Source organism: Lissotriton vulgaris, chromosome 10, assembly GCF_964263255.1.
Source record: "Lissotriton vulgaris chromosome 10, aLisVul1.2, whole genome shotgun sequence".
Lineage (NCBI taxonomy): Eukaryota > Metazoa > Chordata > Amphibia > Caudata > Salamandridae > Lissotriton > Lissotriton vulgaris.
Genome location: NC_141698.1, coordinates 1,050,837,666 through 1,050,850,118, shown reverse-complemented (window position 1 = coordinate 1,050,850,118; position 12,453 = coordinate 1,050,837,666).

Below are 12,453 nucleotides of genomic sequence, written 5' to 3'. Positions count from 1 at the left end.
TCTATATACAGGAGGCTGTGAAGGATCAGTTCTCTTTAGAACAGGCAAAGCAGGACTATTGCACATATTACCTCGCGTCTCTTCCATAACACCCTTGTCGATCAGATCATAAATGATCGCTAAAAGTACACGCTCACCATCACTCGAGATAAGATATTGTGGAATGCGCGGTAACTTAGCATTCGCCTTCTGTGTCACAACATACGGGGGAATATCTAACAGGCCCACATCATTTGGACCCGTAGCCCACAGTGAATCCAGTAACAAAGACAATTCCGATGGAAGACAATCTTTCAATACATACATCGGAGAGATCACACTCTCACCCAAAGTAAGATGTACTCCTGCCGGAGAACAATACAAAGTTGCATACAATCTCTTCAACAAGTCCAATCCCAACAAATTCTCATTACAACCTGTAGTCAAAAGAAGGGGTGCTTCAAACCTACGAGGACCAACAGAAAGGGGCAATGGAGCAGAAATCGGATTTGTGACGGGGGCGCCAGAAAAACCTACAGAAACAGCATTAAAGCCAGACAAAGGTGCGCCAGGGAGTTTAGAATGCATAATAGAACTCTTCGTAGCACCAGTGTCTAGCAGAAAAGGCTCTGACACACCTGATGCAATCACTTCAACATAAGGTCCACTCTGATCTACTGGAACTGAAACAACTCCCTCTCTTTGTCCATGGCTGTCCTAACAATTACTACCATTTGCTTCGTCACCTTCAACGTAATAATCATCTACGTAGTACTGTGCTGTCCTACCACACGAATTCTGCTGCTGATCAAAACTATTCATCGAATTCTGCGGAGGCAAAGGACGCACGTTCTGTCCGCGCCCTCTACCTCGAGGCGCTTGCTGAGCACCTCTACCTCTCACACCAGGAGCACTATTCGCTCGTTGTAGCAAAACCGGACAACTATTCTTGAAATGACCCTCTGCTTTACAATACGCACACTGATTAGGGCCATACGGAAAACGCTGTTGAGAAGTCTCGTCTCTTTGCGAGTTTCTCGAATACTGTAGAGGTTGCTGATAATCACGCTGATTATTAACACAGGGTGGATAAGCTTGTTGTAGAAGAACTTTAGTCGTCAATTCCTTAGTCGTCTTATCCGCTTTCTCTAACTCATCCTTGCGTCTATTCTCATAGTACTGAGCCGTAGCTAAAATCTGCGCTGATGTAGAAACAGGCCAAGCACTCTCAGAATCCTTCAATTTAGTGCATAACTCGGGAAGAAGATTGTGTACAAACTTGTCGACGAACAATCTCTGGCCACCCTCGGTAGCCATATCCTGCCCACTATGATCGACAAATGTTTCTTCAAAACGCGTGAAAAAATCTGACACAGTCTCATCTTTCTTCTGCTTACATGCAGACAACTTGTCCCAATTAACACGTACTTCGGGCATCAGAGTCTTCATGAGATTAATGATCCTACCAGGAAGTTCTGTAATATTATTTTCATTCTTAGCACCTCCAACTTGTCTATCATTTGCAGCAACAAGATTAACCCACGAATCACCCAATTCATTATCATGATCCGTATGTCAAATGACATTCCAGATGGGCTGTGGAACAACATTCCCAAACAACATATCTATGTCCGCCAAATTCATGACGCACGAACCCACAGTTTGCGTAAGCTCTTCATAATATCCCGCTGGATTTTTCCGCGGATCAGGCAAAGTCTGCTTAAGCGCTAGAACTTCAGCACACTTCCATGGAACATGTACCCACACTCGCTGAAAGTGCGCAGCAACAGGCGGAACAGCAGTCGCATCAGCAGGTCTCCAAACCGGAGAAACCTCTCGCATCGGATACTGACGCGTTTTTCTCCCAACTAACGAATCGGGCTCAAACAGCCGTTCAGAAGAAGCACTATTTCGAAATGACAATAACGTTGACACCGCTCTCTCGATGTCGAGGAGACTCACAATCGTTCCCTTCGCAAACTCAGAACGCAATCGCCACAACTCTTCAGGAGGTTTACCCACTTCGTCCATCCATTGGTCATGGAGGAACGCACACATGATCTCAAAAACATATCGTTGCTTAGGTGCTTCCCATTGCCGAAAGACATCCATGATACCCTCAAGGTCGTACTGAGACGTGTACGTAACCCATCTACGTGCCATGTGATCCAAAACCACTCGTTCATCCGTATCAGGCAACTGACTACGCGACTATCTACGCTTACTCACTGGAGACATATCCAATTGTCCCAACCAAGGAGTCAGAAAACCAGAAAAGGCAGCAGTCATCCGCTGTCTAGGAGAAGGAGTAGTCGGAAGGATAAGGGAAGACGAAACAATAGTAGAAGAATCCAAAGTCGGAACTGAAGGAGTGTTAGGGACAGGCATAGAAGTAGCAGTCGTAGAAAAGGGCAAAGTTGGCGGCCCCTGAGGAGGCTGCGCCAAAGGAACAGTAGCCAACGGAAGAGCTGGCTGTAGAGGAATCGCAGGAGGCAGAATAACCGGCAGTTGCACAGCCACCACTGGTGGCGGTGGTGCCGTAGCATTCTGCGCATAGGGTGGCGGTGAATTTAACAGATGCGACATTAAAGGATCTTTTACAAGATCTTTCTCGTCTTTCTGTTCTTTAGGCGGCAAGACTGGGTAGCATCTATCTACCGCTAATTTCCTCACTCTAAGCATTTGTTCATTTTCTTGTTCCTCTTCATTATTTTTATACGCAATAGCAGCTTGCACCATTGACATACCTCTTTCTCGCTTATTCTTTTTCGCTAATTTCATTTCTTTCTGTTTGGCTTCTTTGCGCCATATGCGGAAAGAGTCAAACATCGCCGGCCGGGCTTTCTTCTTGAACAACTTCACCTCAAGGTTATCTAGAACTTCTTTTTCAAAACTACCGTAACGGGGCCACTGTAGGACACCGTCACTCTTCGTATATTTTACCCAGATTTCATTATAGCTAATAGGGCCCACACCATGTTTCACATACAACTCGTATGTAGGAGTTCAGATCGGAGGAACCGGACACGAATCTTCTAACCGGGAGTCCCTCATTGAACCACAACTAAACAAGTTTCTAAAACTGCTAAAACCAGGCATCTTGCTCACCAGTCTAGCTTCAAACAACAAGGGGAATCTTAAAACAATAGTCTCGTGAATACACAAATCCCTTGGCTTTGGAGCTTGCAGGTACCAAATCAAAGCGATCCACTAAAGGATACCAGACAAACTAAGGACTAGGAGACGCTCCGCTTATACTTAACTGAAATGTCGATGGCGTCACCAGAAGACCCGTCAATCGTCTCGCTCTACAAATGTCTAAGGCTCCAAAACAGGGAGACAGTCAGGGCAGCAGTCCTTCGTAGCCGTCGGAAAGCGGGAAACCTCGCAGCAAAGACTTTCGGACCACGACGACATACAGGGGTCGATGAAGTGGCTGGCCTTCCTCCAGAATTTTCACACGAAGCTTCTCACGAACCTCTGGCTTGGACCGGTACCGCTGAAGTCGCCTGCGTTGGGCGCCAATTGAAGGACCGGGTTTTTAGAACCCAGCGGCGTCAGGGAGAACGCCTGAAACCTTCGAGTTCCCCTTTCTTGGCAAACAGAGACACGGGATACTTCTTGATAACGTCAAAGACCAAATTTATTGGCTGCAACCTGGAACAGAGATCTACGAAGCACACACAGGTGGTTCGATAGAGACTGCACAAATTCAATAAGCGGAGCATGGTCTTTTATGCCAAAAATCAAGCCTCAGGCAACATTTCAAATTAGCATTCGGTGCATACAAACTGACCAATGACAGTGTAACATTTCAAAAGTAGCGTATGACGACAATCCCAGACAATCCCATTTTCTGTTGTCCAGCCCACCAGAAATGACCACGCACATTCCCAAGTTTCCTGTTCGATCAGGCCGGACAAACCCATCATAAAGCCTTCAACCCAAATCAATGATTATGTCGTAAAGGAAAGACAGAAACAGATTGGAAAGGAGATAGAAAGGTGGGAGCAGTGTACCATAAACTCGGGCACGTCCTGCTCTTTGATCTTTATCGGACCAGCTGCTGAACAAGGAACTGGCTCAGCGAGGTCAGCCTCGGGCAAGGAGTCAGTTCGGCCAGGTCACCCAGGAGTCAGCTAAGGCGTACGTGTCTCAAGGACTCGTTCGGCCACAGTCATTGGGCCTATGTTAGGGCAACCACACAAAATGGCTGTCGTATACAAAATGGAACCCGGAGGTTCAAACGAAATCCTTGAATACAGAGTGTTCTCCTATATCGATTCATACGAAAACACTCAGACACGCTACACTCGCCATTTGCGGTCTGCTGACACCAAAATCGTCCATTTCCGTCAATCTTTAGTGAACAGGTTCGGAACCATCGAACCCGGTTCGCGAACCACGGAACCACAAGGGTCAGACTGATTTGCATATGGCCATGTCTGAACTTGGGTGGCAGAGTGGGCTAAAGAACGGTGATGGATTAAACCCAGATCTTTTGACTGGGTGCGAGTGTTTGATTGGTTCAGATGCTCCGTCCATTACCACCCCCTTTTGTACCGCTGTATTTAAGTGTGGCATCGAAACGTCGTCGACCTGTGAACACCATATGTACCAAATAATGTTCTAACAAGCCTTTACAATGGTGTGTTTAAAATGAATCAAGTCTGTATAATCTAGTACCAGTACAGACCGTCTTGTAAGTTTTTTTGTATATAATCTTCCTTCTGTTTTGTCTTGTAAACTGCGGGTCACGGGCTGTGCCCACTTGATATTTATGTTGACTTTTTGAGCTATTATTAAAGATTTTGGAAATTAAAAAATTCTGTCCGGCTGGACAAAGGACATCCATGATATTCGGTGTATGCCTATTGATGTATGATTCTTAAAACTAGGGACCACTGTTCCTTAAAAAAGGGGAGGGGGACTGGGGCAGCCCGGTTGAGTGCTGGGGTCATCCGAAGAGCCAGGTCTTGAGGTTCATCCTGAACTGAGACAATGTGGGAGCGAGGTGGAGGGTAAGGTCATTCCAGGCTTTGGCTGCAAGATGAGAGAAGGACTTTCACCCCCGTTCTGATCTTGTAGATATGTGGGACGGCGGCCAGAGTGAGATCAGCTGATCAGAACTTCTTTCCGGTGTGTGGTTGGAGAGGTGGTTGTACAGGCATGTGAGTCCAGTGTTGTGAATGGCCTTGTATGTGAAACCTCAGCTGGCCCGGACACGGAAAGATTGACAGATTGATAGCTCTTTCTCGATAATGTGGGTGGTGGTGCATGGCCGTTCTTAGTTGGTGGAGCGATTTGTCTGGTTAATTCCGATAACGAATCGAGACTCCTCCATGCTAACTAGTTACGCGACCCCCAGCGGTTGGCGTCCAACTTCTTAGAGGGACAAGTGGCGTCCCTCTGGATAGTTAGGGTGGGAGGCGATGGAAGCGGAAATCTGGGCAGTTACACCGCAGCGCGGGGACACACTGGCCGAGTGTATAACCATGCGCTTTACAAATGTGCCTAATATTATTTGTGTGGGTGAGGAGTTTAAAGGTTATTCTTCTTTCGACTGGGACCCAGTGGAGATTGCAGAGGTGTCGGGTGATGTGACAGCAACGGGGGATGTCGATGCGTTCTGGACGGTCTGAAAGTTGTAAAAGAGTTTCTTGTTGATTCCGGCATAGAGAGCATTGCCGTAGTCTAGTCTGCAGCTGATGAGAGCGTGCGTGACAGTTTTTCTGGATTTGGATGGGATCCATCTGAACATCTTTCGAAGCATGCAGAGGATGTTGAAGCAGGTCGAGGATACCGCGTTGATCTGGCAGTTCATTGTTCATGCAGGTGGTGATGACTTTCATCCCGTCTTGGAAGTTGTGTTTGGTGATGTTGGGTTCGTTGGTGAGGGAGAGGATAGGCCGGATGTCATCTACGTAGGAGACTATTTTGAGACTGTGGTTCCTGACAATGGTTGTGAGGGAAACCATGTAGACGTTGAAGAGGGTGGGGCTGAGGGAGGAGCCTTGGGGTACTCCACAGTAGGTCTCTGTTGGTTCTGAGAGGTAGGGGGGAGGCTGACCCACTGAGTTCTGTCGCTGAGGAAATAGCAAATACAGTCAAGGACCTTGCCACGGATGCCGGCGTCATGGAGTCTGGTGCCTAGTGTGTGGTGAGAGACAGTTTTGAAGGCAGCCGAGAGGTCCAGTAGGATATGGGCTGCTGTTTTGATATGGTTGAGGAGGGAGCAGATGTCACCAGTGGCAGCGACTAGGGTGGTGTCGGTGCTGTGGAATCCCAATTGGGAGATGTCCAGGACATTGTTAGCTTTAATGAAGTTTGCTAGCTGGGTGTTGACAGCCTTTTCTAAGAATTTGGCTGTGAATGGAAGCACAGAGATGGGCCTTGAGTTCTTGAGGTCCGTTGGGTCTGTGGAGTGTTTCTTCTGGAGGGGGTTGACTATGGCGTGTTTCCAGTAGTCTTGAAGGAGTAGTTGATAGTCCAAAGTAGTTCGGGTGCGATGGCAGAGGCGGCTCTGTGGAAGATGTGGTGTGGCCAGGGGTCTGAGGGTGCCCAGGAGTAGATGTATTTCGTGGTCTTCAAAGTGTCTTCTGTCGTGAGTTGGGTCCATTTGAGCAGGGTCTGTTGGTTGGTGTCGCATGGAGGGGGAGATGCAGCAGTGAGGAGGTCTTGGTTGTCGAAGTTATTATGGATCCTCATAATCTTAAGGTGGAAGAATGTGCTGAGTCTGTTGCAGAGGTATTGGGAGGGTGGGACGCCTGTTGCTTCGCTGCAGGGTTTGACAAATTCCTTGATGATGGTGAATAGTTCTTTGGTATTGTGAGCGTTGGTGAGGGTTCAGTCTTGGAGGGATATCTTCCCTGTGGAATTGATGAGATGGTGCTGTGCAGTGGTGGCTGCATTGTAGGCGGCACATGTTTCCGGGGGTTTGTTGTTGCTCCACGTCTTTTCGAGTCGTCTGCATGAGCATCAATTCTTGGAGTGCAGGGGTGAACCAGCTTGCTTTCTTAATGTGTCTTCATGAGGGGGCAAGTGTGTCGGTGCAGTTCGTGATTCAGCAGTGGAGGTTGCATGTTGCGGTGTTTGCGTCTGGCGTAGTCGGTCGTGGGGTGCTGATGAGGGTGGAAGTGAGCTGGTCTTAGGTGACTTTCTTCCAGCTTCTGCTGGGGAAGCGGTGAGCGTTTTTGTGAACAGTGTTTTTTTTTGTTTGAAGAAGTGGATGCAGTGGTTATCTGTCCAGAGGAGTTCCGTGGTGTGGCTGTAGGAGATGCTGTTTCCTTCGGCGAAGACTTGGTTGAGTATGTGTCCTGCAGTTTTGGTGGGGGCAGTGACTAGTTGTTTCAGTCCTATGTTGGCGAGGTTCTCTAGGAGGGAGGCAGTGTTTGAGTACTCGTGGTTGTCCAGGTGGAAGTTTAGGTCTCTGAGTAGGATGTAATCTGTGGAGGCGAGGCCGTGGGGTGCGATGAGGTCGGTGATGGCATCGGTGAAGGGAGCAGGGGGCCGGGCGGCCTGTAGATGAGGGGTCCGCTGAGAGCTGTACTAGGGTTGGTCTGGATCTTTGTGTCGTCCAGGATGGTGGTCATTTGGAGGGTGCTTTTGTAGACTATGGCGATGCCTCCTCCTGGACGGATGGGCCGGTCCTTGTGCAGGATCTTGTATCCGTCTGGGATGGCAGTGACATTGGCAATGTCAAGTGCAGAGTTTGCTTTGATCCAGGTTCAGTAAGGAAGGCGATGTTGGACGAGTAGGTGTTGAGGAGTGTGTTTGTGTAGGGAAGATATCCTTTCCTGCAGAAAAACAATCCTGCCTGTAACGTAGGCACTGTTGCACTATGATGCAAGGGTGTCTGCATTGGTGTTAGACAGCATCCATTGAACCAGTGAAAGGAGAGAGCAGAAATGCTCCACATTTTTGTAAATATATAGCATTTCTCTCTTTCAAACAATGCAGCAACTTTATTTGCTGCCCTGTGTTGTGTGAAAGTTTAATAAAAGTGCCCCCGGTGACAGACCACTGATCGTGTGTACATGTATTGCCCTCGATAGCACGCTTCAACTTCACATGTCCCCATATGAAAAGATTTTGCAGCCTATCTCCCCAAATATCTGGGTGTAATGTGTTACAGGACCGTCCCTGCTTTTCATTTAAATTGATTTGCATTTGATAATCAGGGAAGATTGTGGTTCTGTGTTGGGAAAAGTGTAATTTATCATACGTAGGTTTGATTATATCATTGACATTTGGGAATGTTTAGATCGTTATTTCTGTTTATATAGGTTTTCTCGTTAAAACCAAAAACCAAATCCATCTCAAGGTAAGGTTGCATTTCAGAGAGAAGGCTATCTATGCAGGGGGCTTTGGTGCGATCAGTCAATTAGGGAACAGGCTCTCATCAGAGTAAAAAACAAATCCATCCTTTCTATCAAACCAAGGATGATGCAAAATGCTTTAAGGTAGCACAGTAGACTAATGCATCCTCTGCAGAGATCTTTGTTTCACGTGAATGTCACAAGGCTGACTCCTTGTGGATCTACCATCGCTTATCCTTCCAAGGTTAATGTTTCAGTACTGCTGAGTTATGTAAAAGCATGTATATGCTCTGTTTATGAATTGCAAAAGTTTGCGAAGTGCAGTTGAGGAAAAAAGGCTGATACAGTTGAATGGTGATTGGAGCAGAAGCTGGGTTGACAGTGGAAGTTGACTGCTGTTCTATTGTTATTAGTGCTCTTAAGGAAATGTGTCTTCAGTTCTTTCCAAACTCCCAGTAGATTTGCAGCGGTCTGATGCATAGAGAGATGCTCCAGATTCTTGGTGCAAAAATGGAGAAAGCCTGTGAAGGTGGATGTGGTGTGGTCGTATTTCTTCAAAGCCTTTTATCAGGGTGTTGCCATCTGCCAGATGGAAGAGTACAAGGGCTTTAATAGCAGTTCTGAAGTCACTTTCTAAAAGGAATGGTTTAACTTTCTTCAGCAAAGAGAGATGGCACAAGGCTATCTTATAAAGTTTTCACTATGTGTTAGAAACCGAAATAACTTGGCATTGGGTGGAAATTGGACCACCTATCCATACCCATGTGTTGTAATTTAGTAGTGACGGGGTTAGCGTTAGCAGAAGCCATCCTGTATTTAGAGATTATCTTGACCGTTTAGTGGAATCCATTTTGTATTCCTGTCAGCCATTTTGTTTGCCATGTGCTCACTATGTGCTCTGTCCTACCTTGCTGTTCTCTGCTTTTAAAATCTGCTTGGAGACAAGATCTATTTAGCCTCCTCTGCTCTGCACATGATCAGTTGAGCTTGCAGCTGTTGTCAATCTATATCTGGAAGATGTATTATTTACAAGAGAATGGCAATTTAAAACTCCGAGACATTTCATCCTCGAGTGCTGCAAACTAGCACTGAAGGAGAACTTTTTTGCCTATGGTGATGACTTGTATCTCCAAATCCATGGAACTTCCATGGGGAGCGCCTTCGCTCCCTCGGTGGCAGGGCTCTACGTCAGTCACTTTGAGGAACAACATATAACAAATAACACCAACATGTTCTCTTCCAGTATATTATACTGGAAGAGATACATTGATGATATCATCATGATTTGGGATAAAAAGCTGGACCTACAGTCTTTTATGAACTGGCTCAACAACCTTGACCCATGGCTAAAATTTACACACACAGCTACAAGTTGCAACCTTGACTTATTGGATATAACCATATTCGCAAAAGACAATGTGTTGCATACAAAGACCTTCAGAAAACCAACGGCTAAAAACAGTATTTTATCCTATAAAAGTTTTCACCCAAAACCTTTGAGGGACAATCTCCCCTACAGTCAATTTTTACGCTTAAAGAGAAACTGCAGCAACAACGCAGACTACAGAATGCAAGCTAATGAATTAAGCGACAGACTGAGGCAGAGAGATTACACAGAGAAAACAATTAGACTGTAAGAAAAGAGCAAGTAATCAGCCGAGAGAATGTCTCCTCCAAACATTTCAAAAAGAACCAACACCAGATCTAACCACCTGTGTCGCTACATTCAGCCAGGCTTCTTATGAAGTAAAGAAACTGGTAAATAAGAACTGGCATATCCTCAATACAGGACCTTTCAATTGGCCTAGACCAAGGTTCGCAAATCGGAGATCTAAAAACATCAAGGATGTCCTAGTACATACCCGACCGATAAGAAAATAAAAAACGGTCCTTACCAGAGATATAACCATGTCACCAGTAACTGGACATTATCCGTGTGGGTCATGCGTAGCATGTAAAACAACAATTGCTTCCAAAACACTACAACTTTCTGACACACTTCTCTGGCAGCAGCGTCAACACACGAACTGCAATTCGACACATGTCATCTACATGGTGAGCTGCCCTTGTGGCAAGCGTTATATCGGAATGACATGCCGCAAAGTGAAAACTAGAATTGGTGAACACCGGAGCAATATTAGATTAAAAAAGAATACCACCAAATTGTGCTCCCACTTCGTGCAAGCAGGTCATTCCTGTGATGACATCCATTGGACAGTAATTGAAATGTTAAATGAAAAGTCTCAGAGATGTGAAAGAACACTATTTGAGAAAGAACAGAGGTGGGTGGAACGCCTCAAAACCTATGAAAACGGACTCAATGATTCTATACCGTGGTACCAGTTTGCAAAATGATCCTGTCTAAATAAACTGTTCATTCCCAGTATTTTCTTTGAGTGGACACTAAAAGAATCACATTTACAACTTCAGGCACTAATAAAGCTTGTTTTCAAACAAAAAAACAAGAAACTTCGTTTGACACACCCATAACACGTTGCTCGGAGCGCCTGCCCCTTTAAAAATGTTCGCTCAGTTTGAGTCTCCCATTTCCGGGGGCAGAGTCAGCACAAGACGAGGTTGCAATTACACGCGGGTAATGGCGGAGCGAGGCTGTACAAACAACTGAATCCCGGTAAGGTGACCGCGAATATCATCTACTAATGCAATACATTTCAAACACAGCTCTGTGCCCAGTGGGTTCCCCCCGACGCAAGCGAGTGCCTCCCAGTCTCAAGGTATGACAACGCGCAGCGTGTATAAATAGTTCATTTGCCTTGCTTATGAAAATACCTACCCTTGCGCCTTTCTACATGCCAGCGCGTAAAAGTAAAGTTTTTTCCTTTCCCACCTCTCAGTGTTTCTTTACAAATTTTTGAAACTAGCGCTTTTATGTGCCAGCGCGTTAAATGAATGGAATTCCAATCCTCACAACTATGTCCACAGTGTAAATAAACTCAACCCTGTTACCCCTCCCCCAATGAGATAAGTCTCTGGAACGAATGAATAATATTTTTATTCAATCTAAAGCGCAAACCTAAATCAGGATGTTCTGAATAAGTGTGTATCTCTCTATGTACTCTCCCTATTCTATTTCAGAAACTGGAGGAGTCTTTATTCCTGGAAATTTACACAGGTTAATACAACACAAATGGTGTGAGTAATACGTACATGTTTATATGTTAGTCCTGACGAAGGCTCTATAGACCCCTGTGAGCTGAAACATGTCGACGTTTGTGTAATAATTGTATTGAAACTACTATGATCCAGTAACTCGATCTACCCAGTAGTACCGTATCTATTTTAATCAATCTGGAAATCACACCAACAATTAAAATTACTCTGGGTGATTTTTCAGTTTTTAAACCTTTTTTCCTTTTTTTGAGACTTTAATTTTGACACACTTTTTTCACTTCTCTGGACACTGCACTACAGGCGCCTCGGGCTGAGGCTGGCAACATCACTATTTTGGAGTAACCAATGATAACTGCCAACAACCCATATGCGGGGCGGACGAACCAGATATACCGCACAAACCACACTGGCATAGGGTTTTTGAGGTTACTCTAAAAACTTTCCTTACCAATGGTCTGATGTGTTACAAGTGTCTGTTTCTTTTTTGATAAATTGCCTACTTACCCTGGGGAATGAAACAGACATTCAAATCCCTAATCCCCCCTTTTTTGATTAATTGTCAATCTATATCTGTCAGGATGTGTTTACTAGAAACTAGCCACTGTTAGCTCCTCCTACTTGTCGACCCTGCATTATCTGTATGACCTTATATGTACCTAAAACCAGCATTTGTACTTGTACCGCCTTCTTTTGAGCCCCTGTGTGGGTATAAAAGGACTACGCTTCTTCCAGTCAGTGTGCTACTTCATGCATTACCGAAGGGTCCTGTGTGAATGTAGTTCCACCTCATGAGTTTTAATAAACGCTGTCTTTTCTATTCCAGTTTCTGTGCCAACTTCTTCCTATTTGTCTGAGGACTCTGTGCAGAGAAGGTTGAACCCCTAACACTGGTAGGCCTTGCTGAGGCTCACCACCACAAATTGGCGCTTCCAACGAGGGGCTCATCGGCGACTCAGATGCCCGAAGGATTGGTCGCGACGAAGGATTGGAATCTCGCGTTGGACGCGATCGCTGCCTGAGGAGA